Source organism: Aythya ferina, assembly GCF_964211825.1.
Source record: "Aythya ferina genome assembly, chromosome: 7".
Lineage (NCBI taxonomy): Eukaryota > Metazoa > Chordata > Aves > Anseriformes > Anatidae > Aythya > Aythya ferina.
Window position 1 is genome coordinate 9,047,155 of NC_140302.1, and position 13,761 is coordinate 9,060,915.

Here is a 13,761-nt window from a genome sequence, read left to right on the forward strand (position 1 = left end):
CACATACTTGTACCCTTAACCTTACTGTTACCCTTACACTTACCCTTACTCTATCCGTTGCCCTTAGCCTAAATCTAAACCTTACCTTTACCCTTATTCTAAAACTTACCCTTACCATTACCCGTATACTTACTCTTAGACTTACCCTAAACCTTACCCCAGCCATTACCCTGACCCTTACATTAACCCTAAACCGTATCCTAAACCTTACACTTACTCTTAACCTTACCCTAATACTTTCCCTTTCTTATCCGTCACCCTAACCCTAAAATTAACCCTAACCATTACCCTAACACTTACCCTTACCCTAACCCTAACTCTAGCCCTTAGCGTGACCCGTACCCTTAAACTTACACTTACCCTTATACTAACCCTATCCCTTACCCTTACCATAAGGAATACCCTAACACATATTTGTACCCTTAACGTTACCTTTACCGTTACCCTTAGCTTTATCCGTTACGCTTACCATTAACATAAACCTTACCCTTACCATAAGCCATACAACAACACATACATGTACACTTACGCTTACACTTCCCCTAAGGGGCAGGGTAAGGGCTGGAGTAAGGTTTAGGGTTAGGGCAAGGTTATGGGTAAGGGTTAGGGTAAGGGTAATGTTAAATGTAACAGTAAGTGTAAGGATAAGTGTTAGGGGAAGGGTAAGAGTAAGGGTATGAGTAATGGTAAGTTTGAGGGTAAAGGAAGAGGTTAATTGTGAGGTTTAGATTTAGCCTAAAGGTAAGTGTAGCAGATAGGGTAAGGGTTACGGTAAGGGTAAGCGTTAGGATAAGGTTAAGGTTTAGGCTTACGGTAAGGGTAAGGGTAATTGTACGAGTAATTGTTAGGGTAAGTGTACATTTAAGTGTTGTTGTATGGCTTATGGTAAGGGTAAAGTTAAGTGTTAGGGTTATTCTTAGGGTTAATTTTAGGGTTAGGGTGAGAAAAACGTAAGGTTAAGTACTAGCTAAAGGTTAAGGATAAGGTTAAGGTTAAGAGTAAGTGTAAGGTTTAGGGTAAGGGTTAGGGTTAATGTAAGGGTCAGGGTAAGGGTTGGGGTAAGGTTTAGGTTAAGGGTAAAAGTAAGTATAATGGTAAGCGTAAGGGTGAGGATTAGGGTAATGGTTAGATTTAGGTAAGGGTGAGGGTTAGGGTAAGGTTTAGAATTAGGCAAAGGGTAAGTGTAGCAGAAAGGGTAAGGGTTACGGTAAGGGTAAGTGTTAGGAGAAGTGTATGGTTTAGGGTTACGTTAAGGGTAAGGGTAATGGTATGGGTAAGGGCAAGGGTAAGGGTAAAGGTAAGGTTAAGGTTAAGGGTAATTGTACGAGTAATTGCTAGGGTAAGTGTAAGCGTAAGTGAACATGTAAGTGTTTTTCTATGGCTTATGGTAAGGGTAAGGTTAAGAGTAAGGTTTATGTTAATGGTAAGCATAAGGGTAATGGATAGAGTAAGGGTAAGGGTAACAGTATGGTTAAGGGTAGAAGTATGTGTTAGGGTATGGGCTATGGTCAGGGTAAGGGTTAGGGTAAGTGTCAGGGTACGGGTAAGTGTAGGGCTACGGGTCAGTGTAAGGGTTAGAGTAAGGGTTAGGGTCAGGGTAACTGTTAGGGTAATGGTTAGGGTTAATTTTAGGGTTAGGGTTAGGGAAAGGTAAGGGTAAGTAGTAGGTTAAGGTTAAGGGTAAGGTTAAGGTTAAGAGTAAGTGTAAGGTTTAGGGTACGGTTTAGGGTTAATGTAAGGGTCAGGGTAAGGATAGGGTTAAGATATAGGGTAAGGGTAAGAGTAAGTGTACGGGTAATGGTAAGGGTAAGTGTTAGGGTTAGGGTAACGGTAAGGGTAAGGTTTAGATTTAGGCTAAGGGTAAGTGTAGCAGAAAGGGTAAGGGTTACGGTAAGGGTAAGTGTTAGGAGAAGTGTATGATTTAGGGTTATGTTAAGGGTAAGGGTAATGGTATGGGCAAGGGCAAGGGTAAGGGTAAGGGTAAGGTTAAGGGTAAGGGTAATTGTACGAGTAATTGCTAGGGTAAGTGTATGTTAGGTGTGTTAGGGTATGGTAGGGTAAGTGTATGGTAGTGTGTTAGGGTATGTTATATGGTAAGTGTAAGGTTTAGGGTAAGTGTAAGGGTAAGGGTAAGGGTAAGGTACGGGTCAGGGTAAGGGATAGAGTAAGGTTTAGGGTTAGGTTTAGTGTAAGGGTACGTGTTAGGGTAATGGTTAGGGTTAATTTTAGGGTTAGGGTGACGGATAAGAAAGGGAAAGTATTAGGTTAAGCTTAAGGGTAAGCTTAAGGTTAAGAGTAGGTGGATGATCTGGTCCGCATGGTGGCGGAGCTCAAGGAGGAGGTGGAGAGGTTGAGGGCCATCAGGGAGTGTGAGCGGGAGATAGACTTCTGGAGTAACTCCCTGCAGGGCCTCAAGGGGAGGTGCCGAGGTGAGACTCCCCAAATGGGGGCGGACCCCCTGCCCTGTCCCCGTCGGGCAGAGGGAGGGGATCTGGGAGCTGAGGAGGAATGGAAACAGGTCCCTGCTCGACATCGCAGGCGATGCTCTTCCCTTCCGGCCCCACCTTCCCAGGTGCCCTTACGCAACAGGTTTGAGGCCCTAGAGATTGAGAGGCCGGTGTGTGAGGAAGAGGTAGCAAATGTTCCCAGGAGGATGCCTGGGGCGAGGAGGTCGACTCCGCGCCTCAGGACTGCCTCCACCAAGAAAGACAGGAGGGTTATTGTTGTTGGTGACTCGATTCTTAGGGGAACAGAGGGCCCTATTTGTCGGCCTGACCCTACCCGTAGGGAAGTCTGCTGTCTCCCTGGGGCCAGGGTCAGGGACGTTGCCAGGAAGCTTCCTAACCTGGTACGCCCCTCTGACTATTACCCCCTTTTGATAGTCCAGGCGGGCAGTGATAACATCGAAGAGAGAAGCCTCAAGGCTATCAAAAGGGACTTTAGGGGAATGGGTCGGTTAGTGCATGGAGCGGGAGTGCAGGTGGTGTTTTCGTCCATCCCTATGGTGGCAGGGAGGGGTTCAGAGAGGACACGGAAAGCCCACCTGTTAAACACGTGGCTCCGGGGCTGGTGCCAACGCAGAAATCTTGGGTTTTTTGATCATGGGGCACTTTACTCAGCACCTGGCCTGATGGCCGCAGACGGGTCCCTATCTTTTAGGGGAAAAAGGATCCTGGGCCAGGAGCTGGCAGGGCTCATTGAGAGGGCTTTAAACTAGGTAGGAAGGGGGATGGGGCTGAGGCTAGGATTGCTGGGGCTGTGCCAGGGGGAACAATGGCAAGGCCGGAGGATAAGGCAATGGCCCAGCTGAAGTGCATCTACACCAATGCACGCAGCATGGGTAACAAACAGGAGGAGCTGGAAGCCATCGTGCGGCAGGCAGGCTACGACTTGGTTGCCATCACGGAGACGTGGTGGGACCAGTCTCATGACTGGAGTGCTGCAATGCCTGGCTATAAGCTCTATAGAAGGGACAGGCAGCATAGAAGGGGTGGTGGTGTGGCTCTCTATATTAGAGAGTCTTTCGAGGTTGTAGAACTCGAGGTTGGGAATGACAAGGTCGAGTCCCTTTGGGTTAGGATCGGCAGGGACAACAAGGCTAGTGTCCTGGTCGGGGTCTGCTATAGACCGCCGAACCAGGATGAGGAGACGGATGAGGAATTCTACAGGCAGCTGACAGAGGTTGCAAAATCATCAGCTCTTGTACTCGTGGGGGACTTCAACTTCCCTGACATATCCTGGAAGCACAACACAGCCCTGAGAAAGCAGTCTAGGAGGTTTCTGGAGAGCGTGGAAGATAGCTTCCTGACGCAGCTGGTTAGTGAGCCTAGCAGGGGAGGTGCCCCGCTAGACCTTCTCTTCACAAACAGAGAAGGACTGGTGGAGGATGTGATCGTCGGGAGCTGTCTCGGGCAGAGTGACCACACAATGGTGGAGTTCACTATTCTTGGCGAGGCCAGGAAGGGGACCAGTAAAACCGCTGTATTGGACTTTCGGAGGGCTGACTTTGAACTGCTCAGGACACTGGTTGGTGGAGTCCCTTGGGAGGCGGTTCTGAAGGGCAGAGGGGTCCAGGAAGGCTGGGCGCTCTTCAAGAGGGAAGTCTTCATGGCGCAGGAACGGTCTGTCCCCACGTGCCCAAAGACGAGCTGGCGGGGAAGAAGACCGGCCTGGCTCAACAGAGAATTGTGGCTTGATCTTAGGAGGAAAAAGAGGGTTTATAAGCTTTGGAAAAGTGGGCAGGCCACTAAGGAGGACTTTAAAGAAGTAGCGAGGCTGTGCAGGGACAAAATTAGGAAGGCCAAAGCTCATCTGGAGCTCAATCTGGCTACTGCCGTTAAAGATAACAAAAAATGTTTCTATAAATACATCAACAGAAAAAGGAGGACTAAGGAGAATCTCCATCCTTTACTGGATGCGGGGGGAAACTTAGTTACAAGAGATGAGGAAAAGGCGGAGGTGCTCAATGCCTTCTTTGCCTCAGTCTTTAGCGGCAATACCGGATGTTCTCTGGATACCCAGTACCCTGAGCTGGTGGAAGGGGATGGGGAACAGGATGTGGCCCTCATTATCCATGAAGAACTGGTTGGTGACCTGCTACGGCACTTAGATGTGCACAAGTCGATGGGGCCGGATGGGATCCACCCAAGGGTACTGAGGGAACTGGCAGAGGAGCTGGCCAAGCCACTGTCCATCATTTATCAACAGTCCTGGCTATCGGGGGAGGTCCCAATCGACTGGCGGCTAGCAAACGTGACGCCCATCTACAAGAAGGGCCGGAGGGCAGACCCGGGAAACTACAGGCCTGTCAGTTTGACCTCAGTGCCAGGAAAGCTCATGGAGCAGATCCTCCTGAGAGTCATCATGCAGCACTTGAAGGGGAAGCAGGCGATCAGGCCCAGTCAGCATGGCTTTATGAAAGGCAGGTCATGCCTGACGAACCTGATCTCCTTCTATGACAGAGTGACGCGCTGGGTGGATGCGGGAAAGGCTGTGGATGTGGTCTACCTTGACTTCAGCAAGGCTTTTGACACTGTTTCCCACAGCATTCTCCTCAAGAAACTGGCTGCTCTTGGCTTGGACTGGCGCACGCTTCGTTGGGTTAGAAACTGGCTGGATAGCCGGGCCCAAAGAGTCGTGGTGAATGGAGCCAAGTCCAGTTGGAGGCCAGTCACTAGTGGCGTCCCCCAGGGCTCGGTGCTGGGGCCGGTCCTCTTTAATATCTTCATCGATGATCTGGACGAGGGCATCGAGTGCACCCTCAGTAAGTTCGCAGATGACACCAAGCGAGGTGCGTGTGTCGATCTGCTTGAGGGTAGGAAAGCTCTGCAGGAGGATCTGGATAGGCTGCACCGATGGGCTGAGGTCAACTGCATGAAGTTTAACAAGGCCAAGTGCCGGGTCCTGCACCTGGGGCGCAATAACCCCAAGCAGAGCTACAGGCTGGGAGAGGAATGGTTGGAAAGCTGCCAGGCAGAGAAGGACCTGGGAGTGATGGTTGATAGTCGGCTGAATATGAGCCAGCAGTGTGCTCAGGTGGCCAAGAAGGCCAACGGCATCCTGGCTTGTGTTAGGAACAGCGTGACCAGCAGGGCTAGGGAGGTGATCGTCCCCCTGTACTCAGCTCTGGTGAGGCCGCACCTCGAGTACTGTGTTCAGTTTTGGGCCCCTCGCTACATGAAGGACATCGAGGTGCTTGAGCGGGTGCAGAGAAGGGCGACGAAGCTGGTGAGGGGCCTGGAGAACAAGTCCTACGAGGAGCGGCTGAGGGAGCTGGGCTTGTTCAGCCTGGAGAAGAGGAGGCTCAGGGGTGACCTTATCGCTCTTTTTAGGTACCTCAAGGGAGGCTGTAGCGAGGTGGGGGTTGGCCTGTTCTCCCACGTGCCTGGTGACAGGACGAGGGGGAATGGGCTTAAGTTGAGGCAGGGGAGTTTTAGGTTAGATGTTAGGAAGAACTTCTTCACTGAAAGGGTTGTGAGGCATTGGAACAGGCTGCCCAGGGAAGTGGTGGAGTCACCATCCCTGGAAGTCTTCAAAAGACGTTTAGATGTAGAGCTTAGGGATATGGTTTAGTGGAGGGCTGTTAGCGTTAGGTTGGAGGTTGGACTCGATGACCTTGAGGTCTCTTCCAACCTAGAAAATTCTGTGATTCTGTGATTCTATGTAAGGGTAAGGGTTAGGGTAAGGGTAAGAGTAAGGGTATGGGTAATGGTAAGGGTGAGGCTTACGGTAAGGGTACGTGTAAGGTTTAGATTTAGGCTAAGGGAAAGTGTAGCAGAAAGGGTAAGGGTTACGGTAAGGGTAAGTGTTAGGATAAGAGTAAGGTTGAGGGTTAGGTTAAGGGTAAGGGTAATGGTTAGGTAAGGGTAAGTGTAAGGGTAAGGGTAATGGTACGAGTAATTGCTAGGGTAAGTGTAAGCATAAGTAAACATGTAAGTGTTTTTCTATGGCTTATGTTTTGGGGTCTGTGTCTGGGGGCCGGTATCTGGGGACAAGAGGGGAGCTGCTTGTAGACCCTTGGGGCCAGCATTGAGGGGGTTGGGAGCTGACTGTACACCTTTGGGGCCTGCTTCTGGGTGCAGGGGGGGTTGAGACCTGCATCTGGGGAAGGGGTGGGAGCTCTTTGTATTCCTTTGGAGCCTGTGTCGGGAGGGGGGAGGGGGGGGGGGGTGGGTAGAGGGGGGGCGGTTGGGGGTGGGTGGGAGGGGGAAGGGGAGGGTTGGTTGGGAGCTGCTTGTACACTGTTGGAGCCTGGGTTGAGGGAGGAGGTTTGGAGCTGCTTCTACACCTTTGGGGCTGGCATCGGGGGTAGGGGGTTGGGTGCTGGTTGTAGGGGCCTGTGTTTGGGGGCGGGGCTTGGGGCCTGCGTCTGGGGGGGGGTGGGAGCTGCTTGTACACCTTTGGGGCCTGCATCTCTGGGGGGTCAGGGCCTGTGTCTAGGGGGCTGGGAACTGCTTGTACAATGTAGGAATCTGTTTCTGCAGGGTGGCTGGGAGCTGTTTGTACAACTTTGGGGCCAGCATCTGGGGGTGGCTGGGAGCTGCCTGTACACTGTAGGGGCCTGTGTTTGGGGGGGCTTGGGGGCCTCCCTCAGGGCGGGGGGGAGGGTTGGGAGCTGCTTGTATAGGGTCGGGGGCCTGCCTTGCAGGGGTTGGGAGCTGCTTGTAGAATTTGGGGTCCTGTGTCTGGGGGAGGGGGTTGGGGGCTGTGTCTCAGGGGTGTTGGGAACTGGTTGTACACCTTTGGGTCCTGTCTCTGGGGGGGAGCTACTTGTACACTTTTGGGGTCTGTATTTGAGGGAGGTTGGGAGCTGCTTGTGCACTTTTGGACCTATGTTTAGGGGGGTTGGGAGCTGCTCATGCATTCTAGGTGCCTCCCTTTTGAGAGGGGTTGGGGCCTGCATCTGTGGGTGGTTGGGAGCTGCTTGTACACTATAGGGGCCTGGGTCTTGAAGGGGGGTCTGGGCTGTTTATACACCTTTGTGGCCTGTGTTTGGGGGGAGGGTGCCTGTGCCTGGGGGAGTTGGGAGGTGCTTGTTCACTCTAGGAGCCTCCATTTGGGGGTCTTTGGGGCCTCCCTTTTGTTATAAGTTGCCCCCTTAATTAATTTTCAGAGAGCATTGCATTAATAATAGAAAGGAATTTATTGAGTAAGCAACAGCAAGCAAAACAGCGCTGGGCGGCCGGGGAGTCTCGGCTCCGCCAACGGCGCGCACCTCACCCCCCCCACGGTCCCTTTTTATATCTTGGTGATTTCAGGATTACGCAGCACATCCTGGTGTATTCTGCGACTGCGCGCACTGTTGCTAGGGGGTCGTCTCTGTCCCTCTGGTGGTCGTGAAGATGAAGGCCGTAGTCTTCCTCCGCGTTGTGGTTCAACTTCTTTTTTTATTTGGTCATGTTGGCCCAGCGTGAGACAGGAATGCAGGATGTTGATACTCTAGTTTAGCAACTTATCAGGAGATGGTTACATGAACTTTGCAGCAGTGTCTTTGAACAAAAGAGGCAACTGAGATGCAGAAGGAGAGAAGGGGAGGGGGTTCTCTTTTTTGTTACATTAAGCAAAAGAATTTTCATAGTGTCTAGCCAAGTATTATACATCTTACTTCAGCAGGGAGCTTTTGCAACTCCTGCTCCTCAAACGGAACTCCTTGTTTTATAATACAAAAGACAATGAACAAACATTTATTGTGTATTACAATCCCTCCTTTTTCTTTTAGTTACTCATTTTGTTCATTGAATCTCTGCAATGCCTGGCTACTAAGAACTAATGTTTCCTTGATTCCTTTGTTGGTACTTATTGGCTCGTATTTGGCATGTATGAGCATTAGATGTGCCGCTTCTAAATGTCCCTTTACAATCGCAATCAATTTATTAAAAATACATGGTCCAAAAGTTAGTGCTATTATTAATAACAAGAAAGGTCCTGTTATTGTTGATAATAAAGTAGTAAGCCAAGGTGAATAATTAAACCAAGATTCGTACCAGCTCTGTCAGGCTTCATTCTCCCGTTTCCTTTTTTTTTTTTTCAACCCTTCCCTGGGTCTTGCCATTGTATCTCTTACCACTCCAGTGTGATCAGCATACACACAGCACTCCTCTTTCAGGGCTGCACACAGCCCACCCTGTTGTAAAAAAAAAATAAAACCAAATCTAATCCCCTACGATTTTGTAATACTACCTCTGAAAGTGACCTGATAGATTTTCCAGGGCCGAGATGGATTGTTCAGTTTGTGTCAGGTCCTCGTCCACAGCAATGTGTAAGGAAGTAAATTCTTGATTTTGTTTAACCAACGAGGCTACCCCGGTCCCCACTCCAGCTCCTCCCAGGATTATTAGGGTGGCCGAAGTTAGAGCCGTGAATGGTTCCCGTCTTTCCAGATGGTAACTTGCCACTGTGTGCTGGGTATACATACAATCCTCAGGGTGGTATAGAATCCTTGGTATAATTATCACCTGAGCTCATAGGGCTGCTGAGGGTTGGCACTGTAGTATTTTCCGCAGGCTGGATTCCCTGGACACTTTCTGACAATACCTCATTTGGTCCTACTGCCTATCAGCATCCTCCTTTTTATTAGTATGAGTCCTCCCCTATCTGTTCCGTGTTCGTAAAATCTGACATTTTTCCTAGTACCCAGCTAGTATCGTCCAAGTTTGTTATATTTATATATAGAACCTTGCAAATTTCTTCATTTCCATGGAAGGTTCCTGTATACCCTATACCATGCCCTTGCCACCTGTAACGAGGATCCACTTGTCAATTACAATCTTGCGGCCCATATCCCACTTGTAAGAATTTATTCCGACCAGCCCCGAGTGTCCAGTCCGTATCAATGGTTTCACACCCCCAGTATGCACAATAATATGCGTTTGGATAATTACAGTACACCTTTCCTGGGTTAGAACTTGGGCAGAAATAAAATCCTGATCGGTTAAAGCATGGCTGCACTGACGCCAGGTCACATAATGTGATGCGGAAACTGGGAGCACCCGCTGTCGTTGTTTGCTGGATGATGAATTGATCCTCCCATCTGATTAAGCTCCATTTAAAAGGCTGGTGGGGATGCGCAGACCCATAGCTGACCAAAACGATGATACTGACTCCCATGTATCGTAGGAGGTGGTCGGAGCCCATCTAAATTGTCGGCCCCTCCGTCCCCCACCGTTTTCACTTCTCTGCCTCGCTTGTCAGTTTGGTTGCAGCGAACTACAAGGTATCGGTTCTTCTTGGCAGCAGCAGTGTTCTTCAGGGGAACCTACTAGGGAGCCTTCGAAACAGGGCCTCCTCCCCTTCCCACGATACACAGATAATACACAATACTTATCGAGTCCGTCTTAGCGTCAGCTTCAAGTCGTCAGGGCCTGGAGCTGCCTCCCATTTACGTTCCCGGATTGGTCCTTTCACTCGGCCGGCATGCGTCCATCCTTTCTCCGCAGTTCGAATAGCCGTTTCTGTGGTAAGCAAAACAACATAGGGGCCTTCCCCATAGTGGTGTTAAAAAAGTCTCTTTCCAAGTCTTAATTAGAATTGAGGGTGATCAAGTGGCAATTCCGAGTCATAGGGCATACCATATAGCATTTCAAAAGGAGAAATTCCTATATCAGTTCTGGGCTGCGTCCATATGTTTAACAGTGCAAGGGGTAAGCATTTTACCCAAGAAGCCTTAGTTTCCAGCACAAGTTTTCTTAGCTGTTTCTTAATTTCACCATTCATTTGCTCTACCTTTCCAGAAGAGGAGGGGTGCCAAGGGCTGTGAAAATCCCACTCAATCTCTAAGGCCTGCTTTAATCCTTGCAGTAAAGCTTTACACCCATTCAGTCAGGTGGTCAATTAGGCCAAACAAGTAACTCAGTAAAGTCTACCTGTATACTTTGGAAAGGTCAAAGCCCTGGCTCCCGTCCCGCTCTAGATAGGTTACAGAAGACCTTTTTATTTACCTTTTGACATATAGTACATCCTCTGCATGTGTGCTTCCCTAAAGTATATATTGCTACACAGACATGCTTTCTTAGAACAACATCACACATTGCTTGCACCTCCCAATGATTCTTCTGATGTAAAACAGTTAATATTTGCCTCATTATCACTTTATTCAGCATTTCTCTCCCATCAGGGAGTATCGATTTTCCTTAAAATGATCCACATATTTGTAACATTAATACCTCCTTGGGAGGTTGTAATTGCCCCAAAATCTTTTTTAGAATTTACCCAAATAGATAGGTGGCCCTGTAAACCCCTGAGGTAAAATTGTCCACCTATATTGTTGCTTCCGCCCCCATTTCAGGGTCTTTCCAGTCAGAGGTGAATATACATGTACATTTGCTCTCAGGGCCAGAGAGCACTCCATTAATAACACTGTTATTCCAGTCTAACAATTTACTAGTTGAATGCCCAATTTAGTCATCAAATCTCTTCCCAACAAGTTAGTTTCTGCCTTGGATACATACAATAATTGCCCCGTGATCATTTTATCCCCTAGTCTCAGCTTGGTATCCCCCAAAAGTGGCACTGTTATCCCAGTCCCTTCTATCCCCATCACATTTAGGGTTTCATTAGTTAATTTAATCCCTGATACTTTACAAGTCAATAATGACTTAGCTGCCCCAGTGTATTGGGTTTGATGGCAAGGTTCGGGGGGTGTGAGGGGTGTGGGGGTGCGAAACTGCAGTGGCAGCCCCCGTGAAAAAAAAAAAACACAAAACAAAGCAAAACAAAACAAAAACAGAAACCTCCCCGTGGTAGATAAGGGACAATTTCATCTGGCCCTAAAGGGGCCCACTGCTGCCCAGAGCCAAGCCATAGCAACACAGTCCATGCCTCTGTGAGAGCACATCCACGAAAACAAACAAACAAAGAAACAAACAAAAACCTGCTGCTCAACAGCGGCTGGGAGAGCGAGAAACCCCCCCGCAGACACCAAAGTCAGTGCAGAAGGAGGGGGAGGAGGCGCTCCAGGCGCTGGAGCCGAAGCCCCCCTGCGGCCGCTGGAGAGGCCCCTGGTGGAGCAGGCTGTTCCCCCTCCCCGATGCTTGGGAAACTGAACAAACACCACAGCAAATATGCAAATATACCAAAACTTCTAGACTGTTACTTAGATAATGCCTACATCACCTTTCCCTGCTCATTCAACTTTGAATACCTTTAACACTTTCAACAAACCTTTTAACACTTCCTTTATCTTTCCCTAGCCTTTACTTTTCTAATGCCGACATCAAAGGCTCAGTCAGGGGCCAACTTAATTCCGTACGTTTTCCCTCCAAGATGCAGAAACAACATCAATATACAACATTTCATCCTGTTTTCCTTCTTTCCACAAAAACAACATTGACTGTAATATGGTGTTATAATTAGTAGTTCCATTTAGGGGCCACTCCGCTCCATCCTCTAGTTTATAAAGTGGCCACCACTGATTACAATATTTGATAAGGGTTCTTTTACTTTCTGTACCCTCTCACCCCACTATATCCCTCCAATGTGTTAGTATACATCCTAGGAGGCTTTTCCTCGGGATTTCTTTGCTTTGAACTTTTCCTATTGTAATCTACAGTGGTTAATATTCCACCGTTTTCCTAGAAGCTCTTTACTAGTCAATCCCAATCCCTCCAAAATCCACAATATACAGATACACAAGTAAAAACAGACCACTGTAAATTAACTGCCTGTAGACAATTACACTGGGGACATTTAAACCTGATGAGCCGATAATATGCCTGGGCAAATTTTGTTCCCTTAGACATACACCTCAATGGCAGTTCTTATATTTACATATTTACATATTAACATATGTATAAAAGAACACTTTAACAAAAATGCCCGGGCTTTTATATATACAATATACAATGTACAGTTATTATTCCAGTTAGAATTATTCCTCAGCAGCTGCAAACATTATGTCAGTTGGCATTAAAGATCGCTTACCCTCCTCCTGTCTCTTTCTTAAAATCTCAGACGTCCCCGGAGTTAATGGGGACTGCCACATATTCCTAGTCACTGGGCCCTGAGTGCTAGAATCAGAGTTGTTATTGGCATCTCCTTGGGGTTGCAGATAAAGAAGCCCGGGAGTCAGAGGGGCTGCAGGTGGGGGTGGTGGAATATAGGGAGGCAGTGGGGCTGGGATCTCTAATTCTCAGTTTTTCTTGTGCCTCCCATCCCCTCCTTTTTCTTTTAGAGGATATAAATTGGCTCGAGTTTCTGAGCTGATCCACAAATGTGCATATTCACTTTCTTCCAAACTAAAAGGTTCTTTTGAGTTTACATAAATATTTAGGGCCTGGCAAACCCAATCTTCAAAGGACACAAATACGGGCCAGTAAAGGTGGTCTCCTCGAATCTGTTTACCACCCCAAACTTCAACACAATAATGTATCATTTTTACTTTATTCCTTCCCCGCCTAAAAGGGGAATCCTGCCAATTTTTAATCATTAATCCTGGGGTAACCTAACATCAGACGTTACCCCACCCATGGGACCAGAAGGCTTACTCTTCTTCTGTCCCATCTTCTGGAGCGCCTTCACACACACACAAATCGCTTCCCCCTTTTCGTGGCCCAGTCCCTTGCGGGATGTGGGAACCGCACTACCGAGGGGTCCGCACTCGCTTCGTCCGCAATTGGACGTCTCACAACGACACGCTCCAGGATACCCAACCCCAACCGAACGGATCACCGGCCTATACTTACTCACTCCTGAGTCTTCGTTCAGTCTTCGTGCACAAAGATTACTAGGGGTTGCCGGCTTTATTTGCTTGCTGCCGAATTTAGAGTTCGTCGGTGAAGGATTTGAATGAAAGCAGTCCTAGCGAAGGCCGCTGAAATCAGCGGGGCGCCCCCTCCGAAGGTCTTTCAATCAGATTGCCTTCATCCGAGTCACGGCACCAAATTTGTTATAAGTTGCCCCCTTAATTAATTTTCAGAGAGCATTGCATTAATAATAGAAAGGAATTTATTGAGTAAGCAACAGCAAGCAAAACAGCGCTGGGCGGCCGGGGAGTCTCGGCTCCGCCAACGGCGCACACCTCACCCTCCCCACGGTCCCTTTTTATATCTTGGTGATTTCAGGATTACGCAGCACATCCTGGTGTATTCTGCGACTGCGCGCACTGTTGCTAGGGGGTCGTCTCTGTCCCTCTGGTGGTCGTGAAGATGAAGGCCGTAGTCTTCCTCCGCGTTGTGGTTCAACTTCTTTTTTTATTTGGTCATGTTGGCCCAGCGTGAGACAGGAATGCAGGATGTTGATACACTAGTTTAGCAACTTATCAGGAGA

General features: G+C 48.6%; 1 long non-coding RNA gene across 1 annotated transcript; it reads right to left on the minus strand.

Annotated features, from left to right (window-relative positions):
- Nucleotides 1-7,618: 7,618 nt before the first annotated feature.
- Nucleotides 7,619-13,294, minus strand: LOC311439521. The gene is made up of 2 exons (XR_014694786.1): nucleotides 13,179-13,294; nucleotides 7,619-9,950 (listed from the first exon to the last, which is right to left on the minus strand). It is a non-coding gene; the product is annotated as an uncharacterized lncRNA (long non-coding RNA).
- Between the last annotated feature and the right edge of the window lie 467 nt (nucleotides 13,295-13,761).